The sequence below is a fragment of the Callithrix jacchus genome, chromosome 7 (assembly GCF_049354715.1).
Source record: "Callithrix jacchus isolate 240 chromosome 7, calJac240_pri, whole genome shotgun sequence".
Taxonomy (NCBI): domain Eukaryota; kingdom Metazoa; phylum Chordata; class Mammalia; order Primates; family Cebidae; genus Callithrix; species Callithrix jacchus.
Window position 1 is genome coordinate 19081520 of NC_133508.1, and position 12947 is coordinate 19094466.

The following is a 12947-nucleotide window of genomic DNA, read 5'->3' on the forward strand; positions in this document are numbered from 1 at the left end:
ACTGTGTGTCTAGTGGGTTAAACACACCAACTCTCCATTCAGACTGCGTAGAATGGAAGCCCAGTACGCTTCCCCTGGCTCTGTGAGCTTAAGCCAGTTAGGAAACCTCTCCAGGCTCAGATTTCCTGCATGCTAAATGGGTACAAAAGTATTATCTTGAATGACGGTTACAAAAATCAAATGCGAAGTGCTTAGCATATAGTAAGCACTCTACAAACGCTAAACTAGTATTATACGAATAGTATTGTAACCTTAGAGAACTTCCACGTTTTGAGACAAGGACAATGCTCCTAGTTCTTTCTTTCTTTTTTTTTTTAAAAAAAAGTCATTTTTACAATATTTTCTCAACTGCCTCTGTTACATAAATGAGCCAAAGATGGATTCTGTGTATTGGTCCCCAGATTGTAGATAATGCATTATCTCAGAAGCCCAGTGGTACCAAACTCAAATTTTTACACACCCAATTGTTACTCGTTTGTTTGTGTTTATAGTCTCACTCTGTCATATAGGCTGGAGGGCAGTGGTGCGATCATAGCTTACCTCAGCCTCCAACTCCCAGACTCAGGTGATCCTCCCGCCTCCGCCTCCTGAGTAGCTGGCACTATATAGGCACGCACCACCAGGCCTGGCTGATTTTCAGTTTTTGTTTGTTTGTTTCGTAGAGACAGGGTTTCACTATGTTGCCCAGGCTGTTCTCAAACTCCTGGCCTCAGGCAATCTTCCAACTTCAACCTCCCAAAGTGCTGGAATTACAGGCATGAGCCAGCAGACCCAGCCCATCCTGTTGTTTTAAACCTAGCCCACGTAAGTAGATTTTTAGCCCTTTAGCCTGCCTTGCATACCCTGTGAAACCTCATCTCCATCTGCTGATGGAGACTTTTCTTTAGTAGGATGGTAGTATGCTGCCTTGTGATTTTAAGGCACACACTGCTGGGGCCTTTAGAGCTCTCTCGACCCAGAGACTCCCACCCTACTGCTGAATGACATCACTTCGATACATGGAACCCATTTTCAGTCTCCTCTCCTGGGAATTCCCTGGCCCTTCTCCCCTTCTAAGTAACAACCTCTGTGTGCCATAGCATCTGCGCAGAATCCTGCTGTGAGGGGCATTGTCCCATGCACAGTTGTCTTAGTTCCCCAGTGAAGCTGTGTGTGATTGGGCCACCTCCTAGATATCGTATCTTTTTCCTTATCAGTCCCCAAATCCCTCACACTCCCTACATCTTCTTTTCCAGCTAATACCAACTCCCAGTAAAGGACCATTGAAACATATTTTTACTTCTCCACTTCATCATAAGCCAAAATAGGACCCAGGGACAGAAAAGTAAATGTCTTCGTTTTCCTGAGCGTTTCCCAATATGGGGCATGCAGTGCCGGCTGGGAATAGGAAGATTGTCATGGATGCCAAATATCCCAAATAATGACATTTTTCCATCATCTCTTAAAAAAAAAATCATACTGTGATTTTAGGCACATATGTTGGTACTTTGCAAAGTAAGTTTGTCTTAGTCCATTCAAGCTGCCGTAACGAAATAGCTTCAGTTGGGTGGCTTATCAAAAACAGCCATTTAGGGGCCGGGTGCAGTGGCTCATTCTGTAATCCCAGCACTTTGGGAGGCTGAGATGGGCAGATCATGAGGTCAGGAGTTTGAGACCAGCCTGACCAACATGCTGAAACCCCATCTCCACCAAAAATACAAAAAATAGCTGGATATGGTGGCATGCACCTGTAATCCCAGCTACTGAGGAGGCTGAGGCAGGAGAATCGCTTGAACCTGGGAGGTGGAGGTTGCAGTGAGCCCAGATCATGCCACTCCCTCCAGCCTGGGTGACAGAGGAAGACTGTCTAAAACAAAAACAAAAACAAACAAACAAAAAACCCCAGCCCTTTATTTCTCACAGTTCTAAAACTGGGAAGTCAAAGGTTGAGGCAGATTTTGTGTCTGGTGACAAACTCTCTCCCTCTGAGTTTCCATAAATTTTAGATTCTTTTACTCCATTACCTTTATAGTGTCTGTGAGGACCACCTTTTCTGGGGTAAAGGAAACCATCATTTCATTCTTAATGCTAATGCATATAACCTACAGTACCTCTAATGACGTTACGGTAACACACAGCTTCCCCTGTTTCATAAATGGTAGCTTCTTACTGAGTCCTAATATGGTGGAGGGGCACCACATCTCTCTGGGCCCTCTTTGATAATGGTGCCTAATCCCATTCATGACCTAATCACCTCCCAAAGGCCCCTCCTAATTCCACCACACTGGTGATTAGGTTGCAACATACGAATTTGGAGGGGAATACAAAGATTCAGACCCCAGTATCTACGAAACCAGAAAAGAGAAATTGAAATCCACAAAGTTTAGCCTTCAAATTCAGTAGCAAAGCCCCATTTTTCCAAGCTAATTATAAGCTGATGTTAGGACCCAAATGAACTGTTCTTTATGAAGAAGTAAAGAACATAATGTTTGAATCAAACACTGAGTTGGATCTTTCAGAAATTGAAAATTCATAGTTCTATTATTTTGCCTTCGGTTACTGTCTGATTCGTAAGTAAGAATAACTGAATACCTCTGTGGTCTAACAATTAAAAAATAATTGGGCAAATACATTCTTTTTTGAAGTATTTTGTTATAAAATCATATGAATCTCCCCAAGTTCTACTATTTCTGATCTTGAATTTGAGAATTTTTCTGTTGCACCTGTCATTCTTAGAGGGTTCTCCGCTAACTAAATCCAGTAGGAATAGAAAAATTGAGATTTTTCTCATTCACTTCTTTGTCACTATGTAGCTCATTGCTAATTCAATATCAGGAAAGATGAGCTTCTTTCAAGCATATTTTAAAAGAGAATGTCTAGGATCTCATCTGACATCTCCAATATTACTCTCTGAGAAGTCTTCCTCTTGTTCCGTCCTGTAATTTTATATCTTTGTAACCAACATCTTTTCGTAGCCCATCACCCCATCCCCTCAGGTCCTCATTTCCTTCCTTGTCTGAGTTTCTGTGATGCAGGCAGACATTCTCAACTCTGTTCCCCTTTCCCTCTGTCTTGTTCTCCTGAGAAATGAAAAGGCTCATTCACTCCACCCTTGAATTTCAGCAGACAAACCTGGTAAAAGAAAAAGACCACTCTGGGGACTGTTTTACTTGAAGTTTATGACCTCAAATATCCAACTGCACTCAGTCCTGCCTGTTGATCTGTTTTTCTGGCCAGTCCACTCACCACCCCTGCCCCCCCCCCCCCCGCCACCCGAGAGGTCTCTTTCCCGCTTTCCTCATCCTCAAATCTGCAACAGTTTCTCCCTTCTCCTCATTCTTGGTTAATGATTTTTCTCCTAATTTCGTCTGAGAAAATAGCAACTCTCTAAAAAGACCTTCCCACTACTGCTACCATTAAATCCACCCACTGGTACCCAAATCCTCTGCTTCCTTCCTGTGATGGTGGGTGAACCAACTAAGAGTCTCTCTGCACCAACCACTCTGCTCATGCCTGGGGTCCCAGACCCTTGGCCCAACCAAGGACTTTGCGCCTACAGTTATCTGTGATCTCCATTGAAGCGTCTTTTGTTTTTCCTTTCTTACCTGTAATACCTCCTATTCCAAGAAAAAAAAAAGATGCCTTCTTCTGCATCTCTTGGCAGCTATGTTTCCATTTTTCTACTCTATGCTAAAGCAAATCTCCTTGGAAAACTTGGTCCACCCACTGTAGCAAATTGTTCACCTCTCTCTATTGAACTCATTTCAGACTCTTGACCCAGTCCCTCCAGTGACTTCACTTGAGGTGCTATCATCAGGGGCCTCTACCCGACCAGACCTGATGATCAATTTTCCGTCTTCATCTTACCTGACCTCACCTCTAATGGGCAAGATGCTCCAGGAATCAGTTTTCAGCTCTTCTTTCTTGGGAAATTTCTCAAGGGAATTTTACGAAAGCTCTTGGTTCTACAGACCATCATGATGCCACGTTTATTTCTCTACCCACACCTCTCTTCTGGACTCTGGAGTTATATACACAATTGCCTACTTGACTGTTCCATGTTGATGTCCTATAGCCTTCTCAAAATTAATATCCCTGCAGAAGTATTTTTTGTGTTCTCCTCTGAGCTTTGCCCCTGCCTTGGTGTTTCCCTTCTTGAGAAATGGAGCAACCGGGTGAATGGATGCTCAGCCCCATCTCCCTCTTCAGCTTCCAACTTGATTCATTCTTGGCTTCTTTCTCTCCAATAAGACATCAATCTATAGGTCAGTTCTGTCACGCTGGACTTTAAAAATGTATCCAAAATCCTACCACTTCTCAAGATGTCCTCCCACTAAAGCCTTAGACCAAGCCCTTCTCTCATAGTCTAAAAAATGATCACCGTTTTTTCTCATGAGCCCTTGGAGTCTCCACACAGCAGACAGAATGCTACTTCTGAGACATAAATCAAGCTAGATGTCCTTTTGAAGGTCCTCCAGCGGCTTTCCTCCCAGTTAGAAGAAAATCCAGTCTTTGTCGTAACTTGGTGAACCTACGTGATCTGGCCACTCACCGGGCTTCATCCACAGGCACCTTCTTACTGTCTTTTCCTCGGGCGAAGTACATTCCTGCCTCGGGGCACTTGCCTGGACCTTTCGTCTGCCATGTTGTCCGAGTCCTTTACTTAATTCACTTCGTTCTGCTCAAAACCCATCTTTCTAACAGGGCAAAGAGGCCTGCCTCAATTTTATCTCATTATTTTAAAGTTGTCCATTCTAAATGTAGAGGGTGCCTAAGTCGGCCATGACTATGGTAGAGCATCTTTTATTTTGGAAAATTACATATTTCAGGTTTAGGATATATGCAAATGCTTTTGAAGGAGACAAGATCCATCTTTGGATTCCCCCGTTTCTGTTTCTTCAGCTCTACCACCTGAAGCCCTCATCCAAATATCCAATACCATGCAGGTTTATGCTCCAGCTCCCTCCCAGCTCTGCTCTTACTCCTGAAGTGTCCACGCACCAAAGCTGCCTACATCCTCTTCTCCCCAGTCTCTGGAACTTCTCATTAGGTGTTTGCAGGAAAAGCCATTTGCTTTTACTACAGCTGCAGGCTGAAGTGGGTGGCCTTTCCTTAAGTGTCCTCATCTTTTATTGCTTCCAGCTTTATTGGTAAATCCTATGCATCTGTGTTGAGTAGTCTTAAGGTCCTTGCCATCAGATATGTGTCTGAAGTTCCCTGATGAGGAATAGTACTCAGTGGGATTGTTTAATGGACACAGAATCCATTCACTGTCTAAAACTCTGGTTGGGAGCTAGATTTTTGCTGTTCACCGGATCTGTGTTCCAATCCTATTTCTCATGTGTATGAATTTCATGGCCTTAAGCAAGTCTCTCAACTGTTCCCCGTTCTCACACTGTTATAAAGAACTACCTGACAACGGATAATTTATAAAGAAAAGAGGTTTAATTGACTCACAGTTCCACAGTGTATACAGGAGGCATGGCTGAAAAGGCATCAGGAAACTTACTATCATGGTGGAAGAGTGAAGGGGAAGAAGCAACCACATCTTATCATGGTCAAACAGGGGAGAGCGAGTGTGAAGGGGGAAGTGCTACACGCTTTTAAACCATCAGATCTCAGAACTCACTACCGCAAGAACAGCAAGGAGGGTATCTGCCCCCATGAGCCTATCACCTCCCTCCCCCAACACTGGGAATTACAGTTCAATGTGAGACTTGGGTGGGGACACAGAGCCAAACCGTATCACACAGGGATGAAGAGTAATAGTCTTCTTCATAACTGATAGGAGAATTAAAGTAATAATGTTCACTGGGTGCCTGTATCAGTAAACACCTGTTAATGCTCTTTGTAATTGTTTTTATGACTATTCTTGGGTCAAGCCAAATCTTTAAGGAGTTAATGATCTTATATGCTGGATTATCTCTCTCTCTCTGCCCAGATTATTTTACTGAATGTTGCTGTGGTGGGATTTACCCTGAAAATCATTCTAAGAAGCCTCTTTTCAGAACCCACTGTGGCATTTACCAGAAGGAATTTTACACAATGTTCCTTTTTATGGGGCCTCCAGGAGAAATCGGTGTTTGGTGTTAGTGCCAAACAGATTCATTCTTCTGAGCATTTGGTTTATTTTAAGCTGATGGATGGTAAATTACGTAACCGACCGACTTTCCCTTTTTGAGTTGGCTGCCCGAAAGCTTACAGCCAGATCTATGGCTCATTGGTAGGAAGTACTTCCATTATTATGGGATGCATTTTGAGCCCTGTTTCAGCATTTTGTGTTGCCATCTTTGCTTTGCTGCTTTTCTCTTAATCCCTCTTTTCTGATATTTAAATGTCCTTTGAAAATTTATCCTTGTCAGTTGCCTTAAATTATTTCTGAAGCAAGGTAAGGATATGTAGCTATAGGGAGGTGAAGCATGGTTTTAAATTTGATGTAGTGCCTATATTTAAGAGGGGCTTAATTTTTATAAGAAGAAACTTGTGGCCTAAAATAATTTTCCAGTTGGTAAAATTTCCAACTTTGCAAGAAAGGGGAAGGAAAAAGTATAAGGTGGGAATATTTTTGCAGAAGGGTGATTTGGGAAGCTGCTAGAAGGGGAACCAGTGAAAGGTAGGCTGATGATGGCTCAGGGTGGAAAAGTGTCTTTTGTATGATTGGATTGGTTAATTAATTAACATGTGATCCTCCAGAGTCAGCTTATAAAATTAATCTTCACCTTTCAAAGAGAAGGTAGGAAGAGGTTTAAAGCCATGGGCTCAGGCATCAAGCACCTGGATGGAAATCTTGACTCTGCCATTGTCTTGAGCAACTTACTTGACTTCACAGTGCCTCAGTGTCTTCATTCATGAAATGGAGATGAAGGGCTCATGGTCTGCCAGACTCGGCCTCCCAAAGTGCTGGGATTACAGGCATGAGTCATTGGGCCTGCCCCATGTTGTTGTTTTCCTTTGTGCTAGAAAGTGTAGGTTCTCAAATGGCTTTGGTTATGAGAGAATCGGGGAGGAAAAGAAAAATAATGTTTGAGAAGGATTGCTGTGGGTTATAGGATCCTGTGTTACATTCTTCAAGCTATGTAATTAACGACTGCATTCGATTGTCAAGTTTTTGTTGCGAGATTGCATTCCTTTAAGTACTACTGGGCTGTCAGAGAACTGGGATTTATTAGGGTTACACAAATCTTGAATGTAGCAAGTGTAGTCTACTTCAATAAATCAAAATATGTTTTAAATTTGTCATTGAGGTTTCGTGTGCATTCCATGATTGTTAGTAATTTCAGAAGTATGACTTTTTCCCTAATTATATTGCCTGTGGTTATCTTTTTATTTTTATTTTTTTGAGATGGAGTTTCGCTCTTGTTACCCAGGCTGGAGTGCAATGGCGCAAGCTCGGCTCACCGCAACCTCCGCCTCCTGGGTTCAGGCAATTCTCCTGCCTCAGCCTCCCGAGTAGCTGGGATTACAGGCACACACCACCGTGCCCAGCTAATTTTTTGTATTTTTAGTAGAGATGGGGTTTCACCATGTTGACCAAGATGGTCTCGATCTCTTGACCTCGTGATCCACCGCGCCCGGCCCACCTGTAGTTATCTTATTTATTTCTTCTGCTATCTGAGCACAGGTGGTAAATAAACAAATGTTGCCACTCTGATTACTGAGAAAAACAATGATTCATCGTTGGTCTGAAAAACAAAGAACTCCAGTAGATCAAAAGAGAACCCAGACACTTTGGTAAGAAATAAAGGAAAATTAGAGAAAGGTTTTCAGTTCTGTAGAAGCTGGAATGAAATAGAGTGGTGTGTTTTGGTGGCTAAAGAAGTGGGGTTCAATGGAAGATGCATCAGCCAGGTGAAGATTTTGTTCAGGATCGTAAGGAGAGAAATGAGGACTGGACCAAGAAATAGAAGAAAACTGGAACTGACATTAAAATAAAGGTTTAGCATAGATTAGACTGCAGGAGACTGAACTTCAGAAATGCATGGAAATGTCCGGGATGGAGAGAACGTGGGAGCATGTGTGTATCAATTTCGGTTTCATTTTCTGTTCTCTGCACTTGGATTTGCTTACTTGAATTCCTCAATATCTAATAGATTTATTCATTTTCCTTATCTCCCATCTTCGCCTCCTTAGCACGAGACCTCTCTTTTGCTTGGATAAAAATACTTTCTAACTGGTCTCTCTGGCTTCTCTCTAGCCGTCCTCCAATCTGTCTTCAGCTCTACTGCCAAAGTGGATTTTAAATGGTACAAATCTGATTATGCCTCTTGAGGGAAAGAAATCCCACTGCTCTTAGTAGAAAGAGAGAAGATCCCCAGCATGGCCCTCATGATCTTGCAATCACCTGGCTTTCTGACCTCACTTCTCTCTCATTTGCTTTATTCTCCCCTTCTTAAACTCAGCCTTCTCCCTTGTACTACAAAGACCTTTGTAAATAATACCTTCCCTCTCCCTGCCTTATCTCCCCTGCATTTAGCTAACTCCTTCCCACCCTTCAGACCTCAGCTCAGGTAGCAGTACCCCAGGGACACCTTTTCTGACTCTTCTAATTCTCAAGGGTGTCAACCTGCTCTGCGTTTTCATAGTATTCTATACTTTCATGTGAACATCTTACTAGCTTGTAATTATATGCTTATGTGATTATTTGATTCAAATTGCCTTGCCCCATGGATTTTAAGCTCCTGCAAGGCAAGGACCTTAGTTGTCTGTCTCGTTATTTTCCTACTGGTGCCCCCCCCGCCCCCCCTCCCAAGATGAGCAGCACTCAGTTGATACTGTGGACTGAATGGATGAATAGAGACAGTTGGTCCTTTTTTTTTTTTTTTTTTTTTTTTTTGCTGAAATTAGCAAGAGTTTTTGGTCAACTTAAGGACACTAGGCTCTTCATGGCCTACTATGAAGGGAGAGTTGAATGAGTATGTGAGCAAGTGTCTGTCAGAGGAGGGACCCTTCTTTCCTAAAATTACAGCCGCAGAAGAGCCAGAAACATGTAAGCAGAGTCAACTCTGACAAGACAAGTTCCGCTACAGAAGGCTTCTTTAGATCTTTAATTTCTTACTATCAAAGAGTTCTCTTCCTGGAGGAAGCACTTCATCTGATGTTTAACTTTGACCGTGTTCTTGCCACTCCTGACTGATAATCATGTAGAAAGTGAGTAGTAAAGAAACATTCATCTTCATACATTATAAAGACTGGCCAGAGAGAAAGCCCTTGGATTAAAATGTATATGCATATATGGCATTGAAACGATCTAAATTTCTCTTTGATTACTTTTAATCTGTTGATTTTGTCATTGTGCCTCTCCTTGTCGCTTTTCAATATTTTTCTCTTAAGATAGCTCACATTATAACAAAATAGCTAATTTAGCAATTCATTAGGTTTGTAATTTAGCTACATGAGCCAAGCAGCTAGTTTTTATTGACTTTATTTGATTTGATTATTTAGTAAAGGAACAGTTATCACAGACAAGTATACAAGCTCAAAAGCTTCCAGTTTCTTGCTGAGGTTGAACTATTGAGTGCAGTGAAGCGATCTCGGCTCACTGCAATCTCCGCCTCCTGGGTTAAAGTGATTCCCCTGCCGCAACCTCCCATGTGGCTGGGGCTACAGGCACACACCACCACACCCGGCTAATTTTTTATATTTTAATAGAGATGGGGTTTCACCTGATCTCATGATCTGGCTGCCTCAGCCTCCCAAAGTGCTGGGATTACAGGCATGAGCCACCACACCTGGTCCTGACCAGGTTTTTATAGACTCAGCAGTCTGGATTTTTTTTTCCTACTTCTTAATAAAACAACAGATATTTTCACATTTAAAAGTGTTGGTCATTCTGTACGTACCACCAGTTCAACTCTGAACTCTTTGCTGTGTTGTTCAGGGTAGTCCCAGCCTGGGTTCCTGATTCTGCACTCCACTCATGCCTTTTCTTTTTCCCCTCTCCCACTCCCCTGTCCCCTCCACACACTTGGATTTGTGAATTCATCATTCATTCTGTCAACACTTTGAGGTGCTTTTAAAATACACTTGTAGGCCAGGTTTGGTGGCTCATACTACTAGCCCCAGCACTTTGAGAGGCCAAGGTGGGTGAGATGCACAAACTCAAGAGTTTAAGACCAGCCTGGGCAACACGGCAAAACCCTGTCTCTACAAAAAATACAAAAATTAGCTGTGCATGTTGGCACACGCCTGTAATACCAACTACTTGGGGGGGCTGAGGTGGTAGGATCACCTGAGCCTAGAAAGTTGAGACTACAGGGAGCTGAGGCTGCACCACTGCACTCCAGCCAGGGTGACAGAGCAAGACCCTGTATCAAAAATTAATAATAATACAAGTTGAGCATCTATAATTGAAATCAGAGTAAAAGTGCCAACATCGGAGTTAATGTCTCTTTCTTGGTGCAGTCTAAATGTAAGCACTATAGGGCCAGTATGGCAGCGCCTTAGTCCTCGGGACTTGGGTCTGTCTTGTCGCTCTCCTCTCCTGAATATGCAGCTTTCTTCTCGTTACAAAAGGCTGTCCCAGTTCTCAGCAGTGGCACGTGATTTGAGTATTGGCACATGGCATTTCTGTATCTGCCCATTGACCAGAATCAATCTAGTCTCGCGGCCATCCAAGTTGCAAGAAAAGCTGGGACATTCATCTTAGCCCAACAGCCGATGTCCATTTCTGTTACTGTAAATGAAGTGAAGAATGGATAAAGGGGGCCAGTTATGAATCTTTGTGATACCTACTATGTTTCAGTCACTGTGCTAAGTGCCAGGGGTAGAGAGAGAAGTAGAGGCTGAATCTGGGGGAGAACTGAGTTTAGAATGAGGACTTTGGGTAGATCCCTGTTGCCTGAAGATACCATTCTTCATATATAGTCTATGTAAACACAGTTGGTTCTGTGTTTACTCTGTATGTAATCTTCTGTGCTTTTGCATTTTCTGCCCATTGCCTGGGATTCTTCCTCCCTCTACTTACCATTGGATGCAGTTCTGTCCATTCTGCAAAGGCTAGCCCACATGTCCTCATCTTTGTGAAGCCTCTCTCGTTCCTTCCAGGGATGGTTAGGAGTTGTTTTCTTGGTGTTCCCATTGCTCTTAAACACTGTGTTCTCTTCCCTCTGTTTTTTTGAGATGGAGTCTCCCTCTGTCACCTAGGCTGGAGTGCAGTGGCATGATCTTTGCTCACTGTAACCTCTGCCTCTCAGGTTCATGTGATTCTCCTTCCTTAGCCTCTTGAGTAGCTGGGATTACAGGCATGTGCCACCACACTCAGCTAATTTTTGTATTTTTAGTAGAGACAGGGTTTCACCATGTTGGTCAGGCTGGGCTTGAACTCCTGACCTCAGGTGATCTGCCTACCTGGGCCTCCCAAAGTTCTGGGATTATAGGCATGAGTCACCATGTCCAGCCTCCTCAGTTGTTACAAGTGTCTTGAGGAATACATGGATTGCGTTTTATTCATTTTGTATCCTCAGCACCTCAGCATAGGACTGAGCAAACAGGAGGTGCTCCATAAATGTTTGCTGAATCAAATTAGTTAGTGCTTGGCATCCTTTTGTGGATTCTTGAATGACAAGGTGGGTGGAATCTTTAATGAATGGGGAAATCTCTCTTATATTGTGAATAAAAATATCATAGTTAATAAAAAGTTAAGTGAATTCCAAATCGAATTCAGAATCATAAAAGAGATAGAATGTTTCCCCAGTGTTTTCATCTTATTCTAACTTTAAGCTAATTTTTATTCTTTATTCAGCTATTCTAGTAACTGTGTGGTGACAGAAGGGATGAAGAGGCCTTAAGAAAAAAGCTTGAATTTGAATGATGTGTTCTTTCATATTACTTACTGTTCTTCTCACTCAAGTTTCTTTAAAAAATCAAATTGAAGTCCTATCCTACTAGGAATATATCTTGTATGCCTTGGAAAATGGTGACGGCTTTTTTTTTTTTTCCAGGATTTACTTCAAGAGCCAACTTGCAGTGTAATTCAGAAATTTTGTTTTACTCTAGGTTTCTGATGTAATCACTAAGGTGTTCTTATTGTCTGTCTATAGATAATCTATTATCTTCCTTTTGGACCTGCAAATCCACAAAGGATTAATTAATGATGGCAAGACCATATTTTCACAGACTGTGTAGATTGTATAAGTTGCAGGGTTTAAATTATGCTCTTGCTTATATTACTGATAAAGAAAATGTGGAATTATGTGGGGTCCCAGTTTATCAGTCAAATAAGGATATTGAGCTAAGGCAGAAATTTTTTTTACCTTTACCAACCTCTTAGACTATTAATAATAATATAAAATTGTTGCTTTAAATCATAGATTTTAAGGCCAGGCATGGTGGCTCACACTTGTAATCCTAGCACTTTGGGAGGCTGGGGCAGGAGAATGGCCTGAAGCCAGGAGTTTGAGACCAGCCCGGGCAACAAAATAAGACCCCTGTCTCTAAAAAACATTTTTTTAATAAGGCTGAGCATGGTGGCTCGCACCCATAATCTCAGCACTTTGGAAGGCCGAGGTGGGCGGATCACTTGGGTCTGAGAGTTCAAGACCAGCCTCGCCAACATGGCGAAACTCCATCTCTACTAAAAAATAAAAAAATAAAAAAGTAGCCAGGGGTGGTGGTGCACACCTGCAATCCCAGCGACTCAGGAGGCTGAGGCATGAAAATTGCTTGAACCCGGGAGGCAGAAGTGGCAGTGGGCTGAGATTTTGTGCCACTGCACTCCAGCCTGCTTGGCAGAGTGAGACTCTGTCTCAAAAAGAGAAAAAAATTAGCCAGGTGTGGTATCATGGACCTACAGCCCTACCTACTTGGGAGGCTGAAGTGGGAGGATAGCTCGAGCCCAAGAGTTCAAGGCTGCAGTGAGCCATGACTGCACCAGTGCACTTCAGCTTGGGCAGTAGAATGAGACCCTATCTATAAAAATAAATAAATAAATAAATAGCCCTAGGAAAAGACTGAAAAAGTGTTGAGAATTG

General features: G+C 42.6%; 1 protein-coding gene across 4 annotated transcripts in view; it reads left to right on the plus strand.

Annotated features, from left to right (window-relative positions):
• Positions 1-12947, plus strand: part of CACNB2 (calcium voltage-gated channel auxiliary subunit beta 2) — a 402304-nt gene that overhangs the window by 110833 nt on the left and 278524 nt on the right. The window lies entirely within an intron of this gene.